The 22,685-nt window shown below is 39.4% G+C and overlaps 1 protein-coding gene across 5 annotated transcripts in view; it reads right to left on the minus strand.

Annotated features, from left to right (window-relative positions):
- The window catches only part of LOC134345314 (inactive N-acetylated-alpha-linked acidic dipeptidase-like protein 2), a 1,001,093-nt gene that overhangs the window by 42,751 nt on the left and 935,657 nt on the right, over nucleotides 1-22,685 (minus strand). The window lies entirely within an intron of this gene.

Consider the following 22,685-nt stretch of genomic DNA (forward strand, 5'->3'; position numbering starts at 1 on the left):
GGCCTGGAGTTCAAGGCTGGAGTCGCAGTTGGTGGTTGCGCAATCACTTCGAATGTGTCCATGGTCGTTGCTGGAGTCCGGGTTTTGAATATGCCCTGAGGTGTTGGAGTCGCCGAGATCAATGGCAGGAGCCGCAATCTGAAGTTCATGCCTGCTAGCGTCGGGGCCGGCGGGCTCTGGAGTCCATAGATGTAGGATCTTGTGATCTTTGCCTAACATGACAAAGTCAAAAAAACGGCGATTGCAGGCGTGAATCCGATGGAGGATGAAATAACGGGTAGGACCATTACAGACGGCGAAGAAAGTGTCCCGAAGGTGTGGAAGGGTCTGGGATAGGGACACCAAGTACCTCCTCATGGCGGAGAGCGTCGCCTTCAGAGCTTGACGGGAGAAGCGGTGAGAGGCAGAGTCAATAAAATGTGAGTACCTGGGATCCTTAGAAGGTCCAAATTGAGAGGCTTGGAAACGAATCCTAAAGCCAACTGGAGTAAGTTGGCGACGGAGGCACGTTCCAAGAAAGGATATATGGCTGTGATAGCGAGTCTGAGTCAAAGTGTGGTCGAAAAGTTGAAGAGCCGAAGAAATTACAGATGGGGAGCAGTGAGAGATGGTTTCACTGAACTCCCGTCGAAGAAAAGATCTAAACTTCTTCTTCCTTACACTTCCTCCCTTACCACCATTCAGGGCCCCAAACAGTCCTTCCAGGTGAGGCATCACTTCACCTGTGAGTCGACTGGGGTGATATACTGCGTCCGGTGCTCCCGATGTGGCCTTTTATATATTGGCGAGACCCGACGCAGACTGGGAGACCGCTTCGCTGAACATCTACGCTCTGTCCGCCAGAGAAAGCAGGATCTCCCAGTGGCCACACATTTTAATTCCACATCCCATTCCCATTCTGACATGTCTATCCACGGCCTCCTCTACTGTAAAGATGAAGTCACACTCAGGTTGGAGGAACAACACCTTATATTCCATCTGGGTAGCCTCCAACCTGATGGCATGAACATCGACTTCTCTAACTTCCGCTAAGGCCCCACCTTCCCCTCATACCCCATCTGTTACTCATTTTTATGCACACATTCTTCCTCTCACTCTCCTTTTTCTCCCTCTGTCCCTCTGAATATACCTCTTGCCCATCCTCTGGGTCACACCCCCCCCCGTCTTTCTTCCCGGACCTCCTGTCCCATGATCCTCTCGTATCTCCTTTTGCCTATCACCTGTCCAGCTTTCGGCTCTATCCCTCCCCCTCCTGACTTCTCCTATCATTTTGGATCTCCCCCTCCCCCTCCAACTTTCAAATCCCTTACTCACTCTTCCTTCAGTTAGTCCTGACGAAGGGTCTCGGCCTGAAACGTCGACTGCACCTCTTCCTACAGATGCTGCTTGGCCTGCTGTGTTCACCAGCAACTTTGATGTATGGTGGAGGAAATGTTGTTACTAATCGAAACTGACTGGAGTCTGCAAGAGAGGAAATCAAGAATCCAGCTGCACAAGGAGGGATTCAGGCCAAGATCTTGGGAACTTATTAATTAATGAGGGGATGCAGTATTGAAATCAGAGCCGTGGTCAATGGAGAGCATCCTGCTATATGGATTTTCACTGTACAGATGTTCCAGAGTTGAAGGAAAAGCCAAAGAAATTGTATCTGCTGTCGACCTGTTGTGATGGTAGGCAAATTGGAGTGGATGCAAAATGCAACTCAGGTAGGAGTTGATATGTTTCATCACTAACCTCTCAAGAGACATTAGGATTGTTTAATGTCATTTCCAGTACACAAGTGTAAGGGGAATGAAATAATTGTTACGCCGGATCCAATGCAGCACAAAAAAGTACTTAATCAAAGTGGATGCAAGTGCTGCTGGACAATAGTCATTGAGCTAGGTTACTATGTTCTTCTTCGGCAATAGTATTATTGAAGCCTGCTCGAACAGGTGGGCCCCTCAGGCTGCTGAAGCGAGAGGTTAAAGGTCTCAGTGAACACTCCGGGCAGTTGGTTAGCACATGTCTTCAGTACTCGGTCAGGTACACTGTCTGAACCAGATAAGGATGTTCTCACGTTGGTTTCAGAGAACGAAATCACAAGGTTATCAGGGACTGTGGAAGTTTGTGAAGGTGTCTCCATGTCTCGTCAGTCAGGGTGAGCATAAAAATCATCAAAACCATCTGGGAGCAAAACCTTGTTGTGACATATGTCCCTTGTTATTTCTTTGTTTTACTTCGTAATTCAACACATTAGATTTCCTGCTCATCTTTGTACCTGTCCACTTTTTATTCTGTCACCCTGCTGGCTGAGAGATTTATTTTATCATTTCTACAGGACATTCAGCTAGACATCATCCATTGGTAGTACTTAAGACAAGGGCTTTATTTGAGCAGGCGGTAATGCACGACTGGTGCTTACAAATCTTTCTGTTTACCGTGAAGTAATGGGAGCCATGGGAGATTTATTATCTAAGTTGCCATCTGGCTATTCCATCGTAGTAATAACAGTTCTGTGGCTTGGTAAGACAGAGATCAGAAAGCAGCTCTTGCCATCCAAAAATGACTCAGGGCCACAACAGCTGCACGATAACCTGTCCCTCCCATCAGTCAGATCAACCCATATTCCTAAGCAATGTGGTTACATTTCACAGAATGAAAAGAAAAAGCTAAATCTTATGATAAAGCTGGAAATGCTGCAGACTGATCTTTGTTTACCTCATCTAAGAAAGGACGTGCTGGCTTTGGATCCTAAGGAGGTTCAGGAGATTGATCGCAGGAATGAAAGGGTTAACATATGAGAAGCATTTGACGGCTCTGGGCCTGTACTTCCTGGAGTTTGTAAGAATGGCGAGGCGGGGGGGGGTGCTTCTCTCATGGAAACCTAATTAATATTGAAAGTCCCAGATAGAGTGCATGGGGAGAGGATATTTCCTACAGTGTGGGAGTCCAGGGCGAGAGTGCACAGCCTCAGAATAGAAGGATGTCCCTTTAGAACAGAGGTGAGGAGGAATTTCTTTAGCTAGAGGGTAGTGAATCTGTGTAACTCATTGCCACAGGCAGCAATGTTATTGGGGTATATTTAAAGTGGAGATTGATATGCTTGTAATTAGTAAGAGTGTCAAAGTTTACGAGAGAAGGCAAGAGAGTGGGTTTGAGAGGGGTAATGAATCAGCCATGATGGAAGGGCAGAACAAACTTGATGGGAGGAATAGCCTAATTCTGCTATTATGATCTATGGTCTTTTCTAATAGCTTATATTTCTTTCCTCAAATTCTATTTATTAATTCCATTTTTTGACATGTAATTGTTTCTTAAATTATGTTTAAATGTTCTTAACACATCTACGAATACTCATTTGGACTCAGAGTTTTCAAAGGTAATTCAGCTTTCGGAAGTAGCCGTGGATTATCAAAGCACTTCTGAGGGCAAGGCTTGTTCAGGCTTGATGCCACATTACTGTCATAAATTTCTTGATGAAAGAGAACGTTACAGATGGTATTGTACTAAAGTGTTTTATACATCAAATACACTGTAAAAGATCAACCAGACACTTCATTCTAACTGATGTTTTATCAAGATTAATTAACAGATTAATTAATCCCTCTTGTTTCAGATCTAAACTTTAGAAAATTTCGGTGTTACTCCTACGGTACAACTACTAGCTGAAAACATTCTTGGAGAAATTGGTGGAAGACTTCATTGAACACGATCCAGCTCCTTGTTTTAATCTTTTAAATTTATTTTCCAAATTGGACATGAGGCAACTGATTAAAGATGGTTCCTACGTCCTTATTTAATGCTGTAGTTCAAAGCTAATGCTCTTACAATTTAATTATCCATTTCGTGAATCATGCAGGCACAGTGATTGGGAAAATTACCAACCCTTGGACTAAATATAAAATTAACAGCATATGGAGTGAAATGCAAAGGAGACTATGTCATCTTGGCAATTAGAAGATACCTTTCATTTCATCTGCGTCTTAGAGCAATTAAACAAATGTACATCTTAACCAATCTAGAAGTAGATACTTTAGATTAAATAGAATCTTTGCAGCACAACACACAAAATCTGAAAAGAAATCATAAGTCTATATTTTGGGAAAGTAAAAACAACAAAATGACTTGCTTTAATTGCCATCAATCTGTAAAACTGACAGTGACCTCTGGATTTCCAGGCATGCACCTGGGATTGCAAAACTCCTTAATTTGATTCAGCTTACTCAACAGAACCATGGAAATACTTTTTGCTAACATGAATTTAAGCTGTTTACAAAATAATTCTGTTAGAATATTATTAGAGATTTTAAGTTTAGTAGCATGGGCAGAATATTTTAAAACTTATGTAGGATCATATACAGCACAGAAACAGACCCTTTGGTCCATCTCATCCATGTCAGCCAGGATACCCTATCCAAGCTAGTATCATTTGCCAGCATTTGGCCAATAACCTTCTAAACCTTTTCTATCCATGTTCCTGTTCAACTGACTTTTAAAAGTTGTTATTATATTTGCCTCAGCCACTTCTCTGGCAGCTCATTCCACACTGATACCACCCTTAGTGTAAAACAGTTGACCCTGAAGTTCCTATTAATTATTCCCCCTCTCACCGTGAACGTATGCCCTTCAGTTCTTGACTCCCAAACCAGTGGGAAAAAAACTGAGTGTGTTCACCCTATGTATGCCCTTCATGATTTTATACACCCCTATAAGAACACTTCTCAGTCTCCTAAACTCCAAGGAATAAAATCCTAGCTTGTCTAACCTCTCCCAATAATTCAGTCCCTCCAGTCCTGGCAATAATGTTGTAAATCTTTTCTGCACTCTTTCCAATTTACGAATATCTTTTCTACAGCAGTGTGCCCAAAACTGGACATAATACACAAGTGTGGCTTACAACTGCACCATAACCTCCCAACCCTTGTACTCGATACCTTGCAAAATGACTCAGCAAACCATTTAGAGTCATAGAATCATAGAGCACTACTGCACAGAAACAGGCCCTTCAGTTCATCTAGACAATGCCGAAATGTTACTTGGGCCAGTCCCATGGACCTGCAGCTGGACCATAGCCCTCCATCCATGTACAAAGTTCTCATAAAAATTACAACTGAATCCTCATCCACCACTTTCACTGGCAGCTCATTCCACATTCGCACCATCATCAGAGTGAAGAAGTTGCCCCTCAGGTTCTCCGTAAATATTTCACCTTTCACCCTTAACCTATGATCTCTTGTTTTAGTCTCACACAACCTCAGTGATAAAAGCCTGCTTGCATTTACCCCATAGACACCTCTCATAATTTTGTTTACCTCTATTCATCCTTTCCCTATAACTCAGGTCTTCAGGTACTAGCAACATCCTTGTAAAATTTCCCTGTACTCTTTGAATCTTAATGCTATCCTTCCGAAAGATCAGTCACCAGAACTGCACCCAATAGACCAAGTCAAGCTTCACCAATGTAGAGGTCTCTTTGATCCTCTAAAATGATTTTATACCATTCATACTGCTATAAGGGATTGTTTTGCTTTGAAAAATCTAAATTATCATACCTACTAATTAATATATGTATGTACAGTCAGTCAAATTCTTTAATGTGATTTGCTGGTCAACCATTTTGTTAAAGAATACAGTAACATAGTGTACAGTACTAGACTATAGAATCAGAATCATTGAATCAAACAACACAGAAGCAAGTCTTTTGATCTACCTTCATTCTGACCATCAAGTACCCTAACTTTGACAGTTCTGGACTATTAGTTGTTTCAATAGTGGTTAATAGCCCATCACGGGAAATGGAAAATTTAATTTGAAGCAAAAAGTAGTTTGGAAATTAAAATTTATTATGAGATATGTAACTATTAGATTGCCGTGACAAAACAAAATCTGGCTCACTAATCTCAGTTAGTGACTGAAATCTGTCCAGGAAGGTGTCTAATTTCTTTTTATATCATCTCAATGTGTACTTAAGAATGTATAAATAATTATAGTTTTATACATATAAAAAAATGGAAAAGGTTATACATGTGAAAAAAGTACATGATACTTGTGAATTCCTTATCCAAATAAAAATAAAATTAAAAAAAAAGAAATCTGTCCAGGAAGGAAAGAGTTTTAGTCCTAGACCCAGCAATTAACTCTTAAATGTCTCTTCAGTTCAATGAGTGATGGGTAGTCAGCGTTGGTACTCACAATGACAATCAACTCCCAAGGAAAAATACATTGGCATTTATTATTACACCTCAATAATTCCCACTGAACTGATACCCAACTGCAGTAAGGGTTGAAAATGTTAAATTTTTTGCTAGATCACTTTGTGGGAAGCTTTCCTCAGCATCACTGCTAACCACCAATTCCAGATCAACAAATGGAGTTTATTTTTGCATCAAAATCTGCACATTAATTTTGAGTGACAAAACTGATTTTAAATATTAGGTGAATTCAATTCAGAAAAAATAATATGATTGCTATTACTAGACTAATAACATCAAAATGGAACTGTTCCAGTGAGATCACAAGAAACTAGCACTTCTTGATAATCATTACTTCTGCAAAGAAGGCAAGCATGATAACACATTTTTTCCAAGTACCTTATAATGTTTTTTTAATCTATACGTAAATCCTTAAAAATATCTGTATAGTAATATTCAAATGCAGATGTTACAGATAAGCTGAACAGAGATAATAACTTTGCTTGTTGTTCTCAATGCAGCCACTGGCAAAAAGCAAACATGATTAAGCCCAATATATAATCAGAATTTAAATCTAAGCACAGAAAACACTCAAGCAAAAAGACAGAGGAAAGAATAGTGTACTGAAGAATGATCTTGCTACTTAAGTTTTATTTCCCTTTTAATCTACATTTTCTATCTACTAAAAATGACCAACGATTGGTGGAAAGCTATCTTAAGTCAGCGACTAATCATCTCTATTTAGTGATATGTTATTCAACTTCAAATTTCAAACTACACCCAATACTTCATTCAGTTTCTGATTGATTGATGATTGGTGATGGTATTTGGATAGGTGTGATGAAATAGAAGGCTGGAAGGTGTGTGTTCTTGGGATAAATTACATTCCAAACTGAATTGTAAGGAAGTTTATTTTGGTATTCATATAAAATATGAAGACTTGAATATGGCCTTGGTCTTATTTCTCAAAAATAGTCTTTTTATTACTATTGTTTATATTGTGAATATTGATTTCTTTAACTTTCAGTAACCATTCCTATTTGTTGCCTTTTTTCCCCTTATCCTACCAGCCTCTCAACTGACCATCACCCACACATTCCTTCCTCTGGTTCCCCTCCTCGCCACCTTCCCTTTATTCCACGGTCCACCGTCCTCTGCTATTCCATCTTGCTCAGCTCTTTGTCACTTCCTCCCATCCCATTCCAGCTTCTTACATCATTCCCACTTTCCTCCCTCCACCTGTTCATCATCCACTCATGACCACCCCCCCCACCCCAACTCACCTGGACCAACTCATTACCTGCCAACTCTTAATCCATCCATCCGCCCACTTTTTTATACTTTGGTATTTCCTCTCCTTTTTCCAGTTCGGATGAAGCGCCATGACCCAAAACATCGACTGCCCATTTCTCTCCCTAAGTGCTATTTGACCAACATTTTGTCTGCTGCTCCAGATTTCGAGCATCTGCAGTGTCTCTTTTAACTCCATTCTCTTAACACCACATTTGCTCAATACCATATTCATTTAAACCCCAGGAAGTGATGATGTACAGGAGCAGCTTGTTGCAATTAATTAAGCACACATCTGTTTATGGGGGCTGGTTGGATGAAAATTCAGACATTTCTGTTGACATATAATGAGAATTTATATCCCTTAAAGAGGAAGTAGAAGCTAGCTGTTAAACCCAAATACTTTTGTCACAGATGGGGGAGCAGGCTGGATGGTTTGGCAGATAGTATATTCTTTCTACTCTTCATGTGGGCTTCTGTGTGTTTCCAAGTCAAGATTCTTAATACCTTATCAAATTCTCCTTCTCCATTTTGAGTGGTCATGGCTTTGGATTCTTATGACTCAGTGTGGATGTTGCACAGTTTCAAAGAGCTTTTGAGAAATGCTTGATTCCTTTCCTCTGTCTTTATAGTAATCCCTTGTCATAGCAGAAGTCACATTATTGTGTCCATTTTATGGGTCAAGTGGCAGGCATACAAATCTTGGCCTGTCCAATGGAGCCAACTATGCATTGGGGGCATATTGGCTTGGAGAGGATTGCCTATCCTACTAATGGATTTGAAAGAATCGACAAAGACATCATTCATGGTATTTTTCCACTTCTTTGAGGTGCCTGCTGTAGGTAATCCAGATCTCAGAAACATACAGAAAAGCAGAGATCAATGCTACTTAGTAGACAATGAATTTTGTTTTGGCCCTGTTCTTAAGTCTTGATCTTCAGACACTCTTTTCCTCAGATAACCATAGGTTCTTTCTCCACAGCACTTCACCCCAGGTGGTGGCATGAACCACTACACCTTGCTCAGGATGGTGAAGTTCTAGATTATACAGCTGACAAAGAGATTTTATACAGATATATTCCAGTTAATTGGGATACATTGGGAACCAGTGCATTTTGGCCCAATTACCTAAAGTTTAATGGAAATAGTTAAAAAGGTATAAAAAAGGCAAATTACCATTTAACTGAGTAACAATTTATGTATTTAAATGAAATGGAGAACCCATTAGAACACTACGAAAACCTCAAAAGTATTATAAAACAGCATTTTTGTTCCAAATGGTTATCGATGGAGGAATTCATCCAGTGTATGCTGCCATGTTCTTTTGATTGACTGTAAATGAACAAAATCAGTGCTGACATTGAGTGCAGATAATGGACTGCCTTCGGACAAGGCTTTCGACAATTGCATCCTCCAAATCTCACACAAGGCAGATACACGTAGTATCACAACCAGGCCTTAAGGAGTCTGATAGTAGCAATTGAGACCAAGAAGGTAGCAACCAATTCCTTGTCCCCTAGAACGACTAACACTCTGACATCAGCACCAGTCACCTGGGAGGGAGGGTAAAGACCAATTAATCTCCCTCCTAAGCCAGAAGCAGGACACATGAACATGATCCATGACTGGAAAATGTTGGTGGATGTCAATAAACAACTCACCTTTCCACCGGAAATTGCTACAAACAACCTTAGGCCAGGCCTGGTTCCCTGGTCCAACTCATTACAGGTCACCTACACTGTGGAACTTGCAGTCCTGTGGGAGGATTCGGTGGCTGAAGCTTATGAGCTCAAGAGACTACACTATGCAGATCTAGCAGCTGAAGCTCAGCGACGGGGCTGGAAAACCAAAGTTTGTCCTGTGGAAGTGGGTTGTGGGGGATTTATAGCCACATCCACCATCAAATTCCTTAAGGAGCTGGGGATCCATAGTCAGACTCTATGGCAACCTTCAGAGCCACATCAGAGGTGGCAGAAAGAAGCAGCTTCTGGTTTTGGATCAAGTGAAAAGACCTCTACTGGGCTCCAAGATAGCATCAAGAGAGCGGGAAGAAACAGCAGGGGGTGACTATGGGATGCCAAACGTCATTGTAAAGCCTGCCTGAGATGTAGTGGGCTAATCGATGAAACATCCAGGAGGGAGGGTGCCCATTTGGAAAACCCCTGCGTGTCTAACCTGTGCCACTCCCAACATCAGGGCAGATTCAAGCAAGCGCTCACTACCCATTGGCATGAGGGATATTACATCTTATCCTGTGTTTTTTAATTTTTTTTATTTTACCTTTCAAGTTGATTGTCAATATCTTCAAATACTTTGCAGTTCCTAACTTGTTGAAGTGGTGAGATTATTTCAATTTCACTCCAGACTGTTTCTGGCTTCTCCAAGCATCAATGCTGGAAACTGCAGTGAGCAAAACGGTTCCAAGTTATCTTACTGCTTATTTCCTGCCAACTATCAGTGACAAAAATGAGTGTATTTTGAACACAAACACATGAAACTGACACTATTTAAAAACTGTTCGCTCTAACTACAGTATATCGTCTAATGGCAATACAAGAGCACGCGACTGACACTAGTTGGAAACTGTTCGGCAACAGTCTCCTGTCCCAATTAAATGGCAAAGTGTTCCAAATAAACAAAGGGTATCCCGGCTAGTTTTTGTTCATTCAAAGTTGGCCCAAATAAGCGGCTGTGCTAATTAACTGATGGCCTAACTACACATACACTCGAAGGCCATTTGATTAGGTAGTGACAGGAGTAGAACCTGGCGTAGTCTTCTGCTGCTCTAGCTCATCCACTTCAAGATTCAACATGTTGTGCATTCAGAGGTACTCTTCTGCACATCACTGTTTTAACATGGTTATTTGAGTTAGTGACCACAAGGGTTTGTTGTCACCGGTATTCACTAACTACTCTATATTCATGATTTAATGATGATTAGTAAGTTTGTAGGTGACACTGAAACAGGTGGTGTCATAGATATTGAAGATGGTTATCAGGAATTACTGAAGGATCTTGATCCACTGAGTAAGTGGGCTGAGGAATAGCAAATGGAGATTAATTTGAGTAATTGTAAGATGTTGCACTTTGGGAAGACAAAAGAAAGCAGGACTTTCACAATAAATGGCAGTGCCCTGGGGAGTGTGGTAGAACTGAGGGTTTTCAGGGTACAAGATGGTCATTCCCTGAACATAATAGGGTGATAAAGGCTTCTGACTTGTTGGCCTTTGTCAGTCAGGGTACTGAGTATGGAAGTTGGGGTGGTGAAGTTTTATAAGACATCGGTTAGCATCAGTTGGAATATTGTGTTCAGTTTCTGTCACCTGGCTTGATGAAAGCTGCATTAAGCTGGAAAGAGAACATAAAGATCTATATCTTATGGTCTTATTAAGATACTTCTGAAGATGCTGCAGGGACTCGGGAGACTGAGTTTATGGAGAGATGTTCAGCAGGCTAAGATTTTATTTACATGAACATGGGAAAATGAGGGATGGTATTATAAATCATGAGAGACATAGATTGGTGAATGCACATAGCTTTCTTCCCCAGAGTTGTGGAATCAAGAACAGGAGTATGTAGCCTTAGGATGAGATTTAATAAGAATGTGAAGGGTAACTTTATCACTTAGAGGCTGGTCTGTACATGGAATGAGCTGCCTGAGAATACAGCAGAGGCAGGTACAAAGTACATTAACAATATTTAAAAGGACATAGATAGGAAAGTTTTAGAGGGATATGGGGTAAACACGGGCAAATGAAACCTGCTTAGATGGAATTATTGGTCAGCATGGACCAATTTGACCAAAGGGTCAGTTTTCATGGTGTATGATTCTAAATGCTAGAAGATGTGCATCAAAATGATGAATAGATATTTTCTGCCCACTATATAGGATAACAATGCACTCTGCCACCCATGAGAGATGTCACCATTTCATTCTAGCTCTAATGTACACAAACATTGCAAGTATTCCACACTCATCATGAAAGACTATTACATGGACATAATTTATGTTGTATTACAAATATACATCTTAGTTTAAACAATTTGTAGGGCTATAAATTGCATCTGTGCATATCATCACTAAATATTTATGCTTCAGATGCTTGTAATTTTGTGTTAAAATATGTGGCCTGACTTTTACATCATGACTTAATTTATGAATACATTATAAGTAGATAAATTCATTGAATCTTATACTTTTGTCATACTTAAGGAAATTATTAGTACTTAGTTTATTTATTTTCTTTTTTAAACATAGAACGGATTGGTGATTCTTCTTTGCTCATCCAATAACTGACAATAATATCATTTTATAAATGCCAAATAAATGGTAATTCAGTAAATTTATGGATACTTTTTCTCTGGAGAAAGCTATTATGTAAATATGCTGTTAAGGCAAGGAAAGATGTTCACAGTGGAAAAACTTGAATAAGTAGGTCTATCCAGGCTTTTATCTGTGGGCATACGCATGTATGCAGTGTGTGTGTGGCACATTTTAAAGGAGGGAGAAATTATGAGCAAGGCTGATTTCTAAAACTGTAATTTACATCAAGCTATCTGGTGTTATATTTTACACAACATAAACTGTGAGGTGTGATTCTCAATATGATTTGAGAAGGAACAGCTTGAATGCACTTGAAAACTATCAATCCATTCTATAGTCATAATATTGAAGATGGCAATAAATGGAACTCTATGGTCTATGATTGGGATCATCTGTCCTGGTAGGTAACATGATACTTGTATGTAGTATATCACCCAAGATGTAATATCCATAATACATAATCAAAATGAATTGATTAGTCCTGTCTATAACTAATAGGAAAGTACTACAGAAACTTTGGGTAGGGAAAATACCAATTAAATCTAAAGGTAGCTGTTCAAAATGAGCCATTCCAAGTTGCAACCACACTACTTGGCTCACCAGTGCATGCACTGAACAGCAAGAAATTCTGACAGGCTCTTGCAGAGGACTAATCAGGGCACAATGATAGATGGTTTATGTGGACTTTCGTAAAACTTCTGACAAGGTCCCTTGTGGTTAGCTGGCCCGGAAGGTAAATTCACAAGAGATCCATGGTGAGCTAGCCAGTTTGATGCAAAGCTAGCTTGGTGGAAGGAGACAGAGACTGGTTCTAGAGGATCTTTTTTTTCAGATTGGACTCCTGTTATTAGTGGTATCCACAGGGATTGCTGCTTGTCAAATATACTAATAACTTGGATGAGAATGTAGGTGGCACGATTAGTAAGTTTGCTGGTGACATCAAAATTGGTGGTGTGGTGATCAGTGAAGAAGGTTAACTAAGGCTACAATAGGATCTAGATAAACTGGGAATGGGAATAGATAATGAATCTAAATTGGACCAGTGTAACGTGTTGTACTTTGGTAAATTAATCCAGGGTAGTATAAACATAGTGAATTGTAGGCTCTGTGGAGTATTGATGAACAAAAAGCCTCAAGTATAATTACCTATTTCCCTGAAAATGGGGAAACAGGTGAACAGGTGGTCCACAAGAATGGCAGATGGAATTGAACTCAAACAAGTGTGAAGTGATGCATTTTGGGAACCTAACTAGGGAAGGACAGACATAATGAAGACAGGGCTCTGGGGAAGACTGTAGAATAGTCAGACCAAGGGGTACAAGTGCATAGCCCCATGCAAGTGAGCACATAGTGAGAAAAAGTGGTGAAGGAGGAATAGAGCAAGCATGCCTTCATCATATGAGGCAATGAGTACAAATGTTGTTAGGGTAGTGGAGAATAATACTGAAGGGAATAGGTTCAAGATGAGAGGGGAAGGAATTAAAGGGACCTGAGGGTGGGGAGTATAAGGACAGGATGCCAGAGGAACTGGTAAAGCCAGGTACAATCATAATGTTTAAAAGATACTTAGAAAGGTTCATGACAGGAAAGGTTTAGATGGTAATGGGTCAAATACAGACAAATGAGACCAGCTCAGAAAAGCACATTGATAATTGTTAATTACGTTTAGACCATAAGACATAGCAGCAGAATCAGGCCATTTGGACCATTGAGTATGCTAAGGCGTTCAATCAAGGCTTATTTGCATTTCCTTTCAATCGCTTTCTCTTGCATTCTCCTTGTAATCTTTGATGCCCTTACTAATCAAGAACTTATCAACCTCCGTTTTAAATATACCCAGCAACTTGGCGACAATGAATTCTGCACATTTATCACCCTCTGGTTAAGGAAATTCCTACCTATCTTGGTTCTAAAGGAGCATCCTTCTATTCTGAAGCTGCTTCCTCCGGTCCTTGACACTCCCACTACTGGAAACATCCTCTGCATTTCCACTCTATCCATTCCTTACAATATTCGGTAAGTTTCAATGAGATCCCAACTTATTCTTCTAAACTCAAGGGAGTACAGGCCCAGAGCCATCAAACACCGTCACACATTACAAGTATTCCTCATACATTAACCCCTTTATTCCAGGGATTATTTTCACGAATCTCCTATTGATCTTGTCTAATGTCAGCATATCCTTTCTTAGATAAGGGGCCCAAAACTGTTCGCAATACTCCAAATGTGGTCTGACCAATATATTATAAAGCCTCAGTGTTACATCTTTGCTTTTATATTCTAGACCCCTCAAAATGAACACTAACATTGCATTTAAATTCCTTACTATGGAATCAACCTGAACTAGAACTCCCAAGTATCATTGCACCTCTTATTTCTGAAATTGCTCCCCATTTAGAAAATAGTCTATGCCTTTATTACTTCTTCCAAAGTGCATGATTATACACTTCCCTACACTGCATTGTGCCACTTCTTTGGCCATGAATACCTTTGGCTCTGGAAAGTAACTGTTTTAGGTGGAGAATTCCAACTGGGCTTAATTGTTGGATATAGTTAAAACAATGAATTTGAAATTAAAATGTTCTATTATTTTCCTTTGTCCTTATTCTGTTCTCACTGATATCTATTTTCCTTTCTGTGCCTAATTTGACATGAATTGCCAATTCTGATTTCCACTTCTTTTACAGTTTCAGTTTGGTTAGCTCAGGGATTCACAATTGCTTCTGCTGTTTACCCATGTCCCAGACACAAAGCTTCACTTGATGCAATATTATCATTTTGCTCTTCCAACAACATTCAATGCAAAATATAGTTGAGATCAAACAGAGAAGAGCAATTCTAGCCAATAGAGTACATCCGTAGATATGCTTCTCTAAAAACGATGGCAAATTAACTCAAACAGGAAACATCAAAGATACAATGTCACTCACATGATTACCACTCAACAAAACATAATGATAACAGTTTTTAGTAGAGCTGATAAACAGAGCAATAAACAATGAGGCTGAGCAACTTCATTGCATGAAAATCATTCCAAATGACTGTACAGTAAAAGTTCAGTCTCTTAGTCTCTTTCTCTGATAAATAATATTTAGCTGGTGAACATGAAGATACCAGACCAATCCAAGACATCACTGTCCGAAATAAGACTTCACAGCAAGAGAGTAAAATTTCTCCAAGCTGATTTTGGATGACTGGTTTGTGGAATATGTTGGATGGCTACCTAATCAATGCATTCAGGGGTCTGACTATAGAAACAAATAAAGCCCAGTGAAACCTGCCAGTGATGTATGTGATGCTGAAGCTGTTCAGTCCAAAATCTGCATAAATCCAAGTGTTGGTCCATCATTCAGCAGCAATTCCAATGTGTCAAATATATTTGCTCTTTCTGCTAAGATTTACCAGAAAATTCATACGTTATTGCTTTTGAGTGAAGATTCATTCAGGCTGATTTGGTTCAAATATGTGAGACTTATTTATTCATTACTGTCATAATTGATTAATTCGCTATGTCATTAAAGTCAGCATCCATTTTATTTATAGTAGTTGAGTAACTGTGACTTTCATTACTATGTAATGCATAACTCAGTGTGACTTTCATTCCTATAAATGGAACACTGAAGATCACAAATGTGTGGATTTCATAACTGTACTGGACTGCTATTTAAATGATCAAAACTCACCAACAATTAAAGGCCAATATCCTTAGATTGACGGACTTCTAATTATTTTTCCTCAGGTAGAAAATAACAACCATCGTTAAGCAGGACTATATTTATATAGATCTGTATTCTATATCCCTTGATGCCACAGCATACAGAGGTCTTTGCATAATATAAATTGTGCAGCATAACATTACATTTTGAAATCATCTATGCGAAGCATTCAATCGTTAATAAAAGATGAGTTTCTACTGATTCATTTGTTGTGGTCAAAATCACAAATATATTGGCTGTGTGTTTCATTTTTTTCCATAATGGGTTTTGAACTCATGCATTATTTGGAAAATATTAACAGCAGTAGAGAAACATCAGAGCCAACATAATCCATATTCAAATTAAGTCAGTTCTGTATTTTAAACAATCTTTGAAGCAAAAGTGCTTTTAAAAATCTTGATTATTTGGCCGGCACTGTTAAATACAGTATATCAAACATTTTCTGTTGGTCATGTTAATTCTACAATAAATTGCAAAATTGATTGACTAAGTTCAATGTTAGAAGTACCGTAGATTAACAATAATTTCTCTCATAGAAATCACAATTTAGCTTGCAATGTAATTCTGTGTGCTCCTTATCACCATTGATCGAAAAAGAGAGAAAATGCTTGAAACTGTCTGTTGTATTGTTTTGTAAATTATATTAATGTGGGTAACCAGGGATTAATATTACATTGAAGATATACTGTAGTATCATCAATAATTGTCACCATGTTGCAGTGAAGTTGAACATATTGGCAGTTTCAATGTTCTAGTGACACTTCTCAATGAGTCAAAGAGCATGGTTAAATAGGCCCTTTCCTTCACCAAGTCAGCAGTGGTCAATAAGTACTCATTTACATTAATGTCATGAAAAAAATCTCCTAGCATTCCCATCAACTTCTTCCAGATGCTACCACTAACCTACAAATCAGGAGCAATTTACAATGGCCAACTAATCCATCAACCAACTCAGCTCTGGGAGGTGAGTGGAAACTGGAGAATGAAGAGTAACCCTACATGGTCAAAGGGAAAATGTGCAAGCTCCATTTAGACAGCATTGGAGGGCAGGCTTGAACCTAGGTCACTGGAGTGGTGAGCCAACAGCTTTTACTGTTGTACCACTGTGCCAACTTCTAACAACCCGGATCATTGCTTGGGGAGTGCTGAGGTAAAACATGTGTTCAATTGTTGTAAATTAGACTACAAAACAGTATCACAATAGAAAATGAAAAAGTGTCAAAATCCAACCAGTTAACTTTAAAAATACAGCAACCCTACAGTTTTAGTTTTTTTTAAACGCAAACAACAGGAATTCTGCAGATGCTGGAAATTCAAGCAACACACATCAAAGTTGCTGGTGAACGCAGCAGGCCTGGCAGCATCTCTAGGAAGAGGTGCAGTCGACGTTTCAGGCCGAGACCCTTCCTTAGTTTTAGTTTTTGTAATGTTTACATACCAATTGCTCAGTCTCAAAAAGATATAGTTCTGTGTTCCCTTTAGCAGACATCCCACCTCTCCCGGAAGGTCTGGGAGTCTCCCGCATATTAATAGTGGCTTCCTGATGCCCGCAAATTATATACAATGTGAGCGAGAGAGAGCGTGAGAGAGACCACGAGACCGACAGAGAGAGAAAGAGAGAGAGAGGGAGAGAGAGCGTGAGAGACCATGAGAGCGCGCGCGAGCTACGAGAGTGAGAGAGCGCGCCATGGCAGAGTTTTCCAAAAAAAAGAAAATATAAAACGTACGTCACCCCAGACTTTACTAAAGTGTACCCCTGCCTAATAGGGGTCAAAAATAATGACAGTGTTGTTTACTGCACTGTTTGCAACAGTGACTTTTCTATTGCCCATGTGGGTTAGGACTGTAAAAGACATGTTGAGGTGAGTTTAACAGGTGTCATTCGTTTATTAGCAATAGCTAACATTATTTAAACCAGCTGGCTAGCTGCTAAGGAGCTACTCTATTGCAGACATCCCACCTCTCCTGGAGTCTCCTGCAAATTGATGGTGCCACCTCCCTGAAATCAGTTTTTGCAGGGTGGGATGTCTGCTTTAGATGCCTAGATTTAATAGGTATAAACTTCTTTCCCTGCTGTAAAGTGATTGTACATACATTGTCGATCCAGTGCTCTAATCCAAACAGAAGAAGGCTGACAAGGGTCAGAAATTTGGGCATTATGTATGTTATCCAAAAGGAGAAGCTAACTTGAAGTTGGTAAGAGATATCAAAAGGCTTTGTTAACACAGTCTCAAGACATTCTGCTGACAAGAAAAGTTTTTTAACATTTTACAATGCAAGTTGGAATTTAGAGAAAGTGGGTATTAATCACAACTTAATATTAGTCATGTATGAATTCTAAACTTTGGCTCTAAAAGTAAAAACAGGAAAAAGGTAGATCAAAAAGGCTACTTGCTACTACAGTGTGAGTATAATATTTAAAAGTCTTAATTTATGTTTATATTTCAGATTCTGTCTTTGCTGAATGGTGATATTCTCCCTAAATGTATATCTGGGCAAGGCATTCGAAGGTGAATTCCTTCTGATTCAAGTTCTTAAAGATGTACTTTAAAAGGATTACATTGAAAATACATAATCAAAGCAGTCCACATTGGTACTGTGCTCCACTTGAGTTTCCGCAACCTTTTTTACATCCTTTTCCCTAATCTCAAAAGCATCAACACAACTTGCTGCTGTTGTAATGAGTTTCATAGTGTTACTGTTCTATGGGAAGAGAAGTTTAGTCTGAATTTCTCACTAGATTACATGAGTACCTTTGTTATGTTCTCCTTCACAAATGCAAACATTCTATGTAAACATTACGTTCAAGATCTCAGTTTGGTCACTGATCAGTTTTTTTTTCCCCAAGGGATGACTGATAATGTTAACTTCCTGTCCTGATATGCACATCTGGTATCACTCTTATAAATCTTCTCTTATCCTCTTCACTGCCTCTTTATCATGTTATGATCTACTGTACTCCAGCTGTACTCATCCAGGTCTGTCACAGGTCGAACGTAATTTCCTTACTTTTCGATTTTATCCAGTTAAAAATAAACCCTAGTGTTTGGTTTGCTGAACTGTGATTGAAGTATTAATGATTTCTACTCTGAAATCCTTTTGTTTCTCCAAACTACCTAGATCTGAGCCTTCTAAGTAAAATGAGACCTCCTTTGCTTTCTACCAAAATATACACCATTCTATTTTTCTCTGTGGAACTTCAGTTTCCAACTGTTTCCCTATTCTGCAAATTTATTAATGCCCTTCTGTAATTTTTGTGTTCTTCGCCGCACTGTTACCCATAATTTGGGGAATTATACAAACCCATAGTTTGCATAGTGGAGTGGTGCTGCAGCAACAACCTGGCACTCAACGTCAGTAAGACGGAAAAGCTGATTGTGGACCTCAGGAAGAGTAAGACAAAGAAGCACATACCAATCCTCATAGAGGGATCAGAAGTGGAGAGAGTGAGCAGCTTCAAGTTCCTCGGTGTCAAGATCTCTGAGGATCTAACCTGGTCCCAACATATCAATGTAGTCACAAAGATGGCAAGACAGTGGCTATACTTTATTAGGAGTTTGAAGAGATTTGGCATGTCAACAAATACACTCAAAAACTTCTACAGATGTACCATGGAGAGCATTCTGACAGGCTGCATCAATGTCTGGTATGGAGGGGCTACTGCACAGGACCGAAAGAAGCTGCAGAAGGTTGTAAATCTAGTCAGCTCCATCTTGGGCACTAGCCTACAAAGTACCCAGGACATCTTTAGGGAGCGGTGTCTCAGAAAGGCAGCGTGCATTATTAAGGATGTCCAGCATCCAGAGCATGCCCTCTTCTCACTGTTACCATTAGGTAGGAGGTAGAGAAGCCTGAAGGCACACACTCAGTGATACAGAAATAGCTTCTTCTCCTCTGCCATCTGATTCCTAAATGGACATTGAAGCTTTGGACACTACCTCACTTTTTTTTTTAATATACAACATTTCTGTTTTTTGCACATTTTAAAAAATAGATTCAATACATGTAATTGATTTAGTTGTTTATTTATTATTATGTTTTATTTTATTTATTATTTTTTCTCTCTCTGCTAGATTATGTATTGCATTGAACTGCTGCTGATAAGTTAAAAAATTTCACTTTACATCCCGGTGATAATAAACCTGATTCCGATTCTGATTCTGAAACTGTGTTTTTGACTCCTAAGTGTAAATTTTTAATGTAAATTGTGAACAGTAGCTGCCTAGGAATGATCTTCATCGAACAACACTACCATTCTTCTTTTGTGAATTGCTATCCTTTTCTCCAACCTTCTGCTTTTTATTTCGGAGGTAGCTAGCAATCTATGTTGCCAGTTATCCCTTATTCTGCATTCTCTGATGTAATTCTTCAGTTTATTATAGTATATCCTACAGTTGGCTTTTAAAATTTAGCTTGCTTGGCTTATGATTGTTTAAGGCATGTGTAAAATAGATTGCGACAAAATAAGCTGATTTTAAACCTGAATCTTACTGTTGGTTTGCAAAGTTATTTTGAAATCTAAGAAGACAAATTTCAATTCAAGGACAAACATGTTTCCCTAAAATTGGATTTCATCCTTTATTGATGTTCTGAACATATGTTGTGTATCAAGCTAACACCCTCTTGAATCCCCCGTAATAGTAAAAGTTACTAAAAATATTAAAAACACCCATGACATTACCACATACAAAAATGAGAGCTGTATGAAAAGCCTACATGAAAGTTAGGTCCAGAGCTATCATTGAGAAGGGTATCAGACATTAAAGGAATACATCTCTTGATAGCTCAAGCAGGGAAAAATGGACAAGGCAGGCTCCATGTTGATACCTTCCCCCTCCCAAAACACACGCAATGGTTTGCTCTAACTGAGTGTCTCCAAACCATTGCAGGTGGTTGTGAAGAAGCTCCAATGAGCCTTACCAATTTTTATTGAGGAACAATGGAAAGCATCCTATCTGCATGCATAATGGCAACTGCTTTGCACGTAAACAAAAGAAACTGTAAAGAGTTGTGGACACAGGAGAGAAATAAAAGGTCAATATTTTGGGCCAAGACCTTTCATCAGGACTGGACTGGAAAAGAAGGGTACAGAAACCAAACAAGAAAGCGAGGGGAGGAGATGGAATTGGGAGAGACTGGAGAGAAATTTCCAGAAGTTATCTGGATAGATAACCTCCCCCCACAAAATTAATGTTCATTCCCTGGACACACTGAATTTATCTGCAATCTCTTCAAAGGGAAACTCTCTCTGAGATGTGTGGAAATTGCTATTAATATGAAAAAGTACAGAAGTAACACAAAGAAAGAAAATCAAAAGCAGGACAACTACTTGACATTAATTTATGCAGTATATTTCCAAATGGCAGTCCTTAGAGAAAGGACTTCATGATGGCAGGGGGTGGGCAGAACTGAAATAGTGGGTGTTGCAACGAATATTCTATTGAATGGTGAATAAGGAGGTGAAAACTCTGCCTGGAAAATAACCCCCTTCAGCTTTGCCGAGGCCATCATTCAAAAATAAAGAGAGGTAAGGATCCAATATCATAAAAAATAGCTTTTCCTTCTACATGATAAAGATGGTTTTATGTCAGGGCCTATTAGTAGGTTACTGTGTCAATAACTGGAAGATCAGATTCATGCATATTACTGAGATTGTAAAGTAATTGTGTGGAAAAGTTTGAGGCAAATGCCAAAGGCAAACTGATTCAGTTCCAAGTCTTCCTGCATTCAGCACTGTCTCGTGGCCAAGCAGCATCATCAAATAATTTTTATGACCGACAGCAAGAGACCTCAGTACTATTTTTCTGCCTTTATTTATAAGTATCACTCAGCTAAAATTAAAATTCACTAAATAGTCCACTGGCCAGTTTTGAATGATTTAAAGCTATGCAGTGGATATCAAATTCATTCCGACATATAAGACCAGAAGAGCATAAGACATAGGAGCAGAATTAGGCCATTTGGCCCATCGAGTTCACTCTGCCATTTCATCATGGCTGTTCCACTTTCCCTCTCAACCACACTCTCCTGCCTTCTCCCTGTAACCTTGCATACCTTAACTAATCAAGAGCCTATCAACCTCCACCTTGAATACACCCAATGACCTGTCCTTCACAGTCCCCTGTGGTAATGAATTCCACAGATCTACCAGTCACTAGTTAAAGAAATTCCTCCTCAGTTTCACTCTAAATGGATGCCCCTCTATTCTGAGGTGGGGTCCTGTCATCCTGGACTCCCCCACTCATCCTTTCTGCATCCACTCTATCTAGGCCTTTCAACATTCGATGGCTTTCAATAAGATCCCTTCTCATTCTTCTAAATTCCAGTGATTACAGACCCAGAGCCATCAAACTCTCCTCATACAATAACCCTTTCATTCCCAGAATCATCCTCTGAACCCTCTCCAATATCAGTACATCCATTCTTAGATAACAGGCCCCAAACCATTCACAAATCTCCAAGTGGGACCTCATCGGTGCTTTATAAAGCCTCAGCATTACATTCTTGCTTTTATATTCTAGTACTCTCGAGCTAAATGCTAATATTGCATTTGCCTACCACACCACCAAATCAACCTGCAAGTTAACTTTAAGGGAATCTTGCATGAGGACTCCCAAGTCCCTTTCAATAGACAATAGACAATAGGTGCAGGAGTAGGCCATTCGGCCCTTCGAGCCAGCACCACCATTCACTGTGATCATGGCTGATCATCCACTATCAGTATCCAGTTCCTGCCTTATCCCCATAACTTTTGATTCCGCTATCTTTAAGAGCTCTATCCATCTCTTTTTTGAAAGCATCCAGAGACTTGGCCTCCACAGCCTTCTGGGGCAGAGCATTCCATATATCCACCACTCTCCGGGTGAAAAAGTTTTTCCTGAACTCCGTTCTAAATGGCCTACCCCTAATTCTTAAATTTCCACCTTGAATTTATGAATCTTCTCCACACTTAGAAAATAATCTATGCTTTTATTCCTTTACCAAAGTGCATGATCATACACTTGTCGACAGTATATTCTATCTGCCACTACTTTGCCCATTCTCCTAATACATCTAAGTCCTGCTGCAGCCTCCATTTTCTCATCACTGCATGTCCCTCCACATATCTTCGTATCGTCTGCCAAACTGGCCACAAAGGCATCAATTGCTTTATCCAAATCATTGACATAGAATGTAAAAAGA

The sequence above is a fragment of the Mobula hypostoma genome, chromosome 4, assembly GCF_963921235.1.
Source record: "Mobula hypostoma chromosome 4, sMobHyp1.1, whole genome shotgun sequence".
Lineage (NCBI taxonomy): Eukaryota > Metazoa > Chordata > Chondrichthyes > Myliobatiformes > Myliobatidae > Mobula > Mobula hypostoma.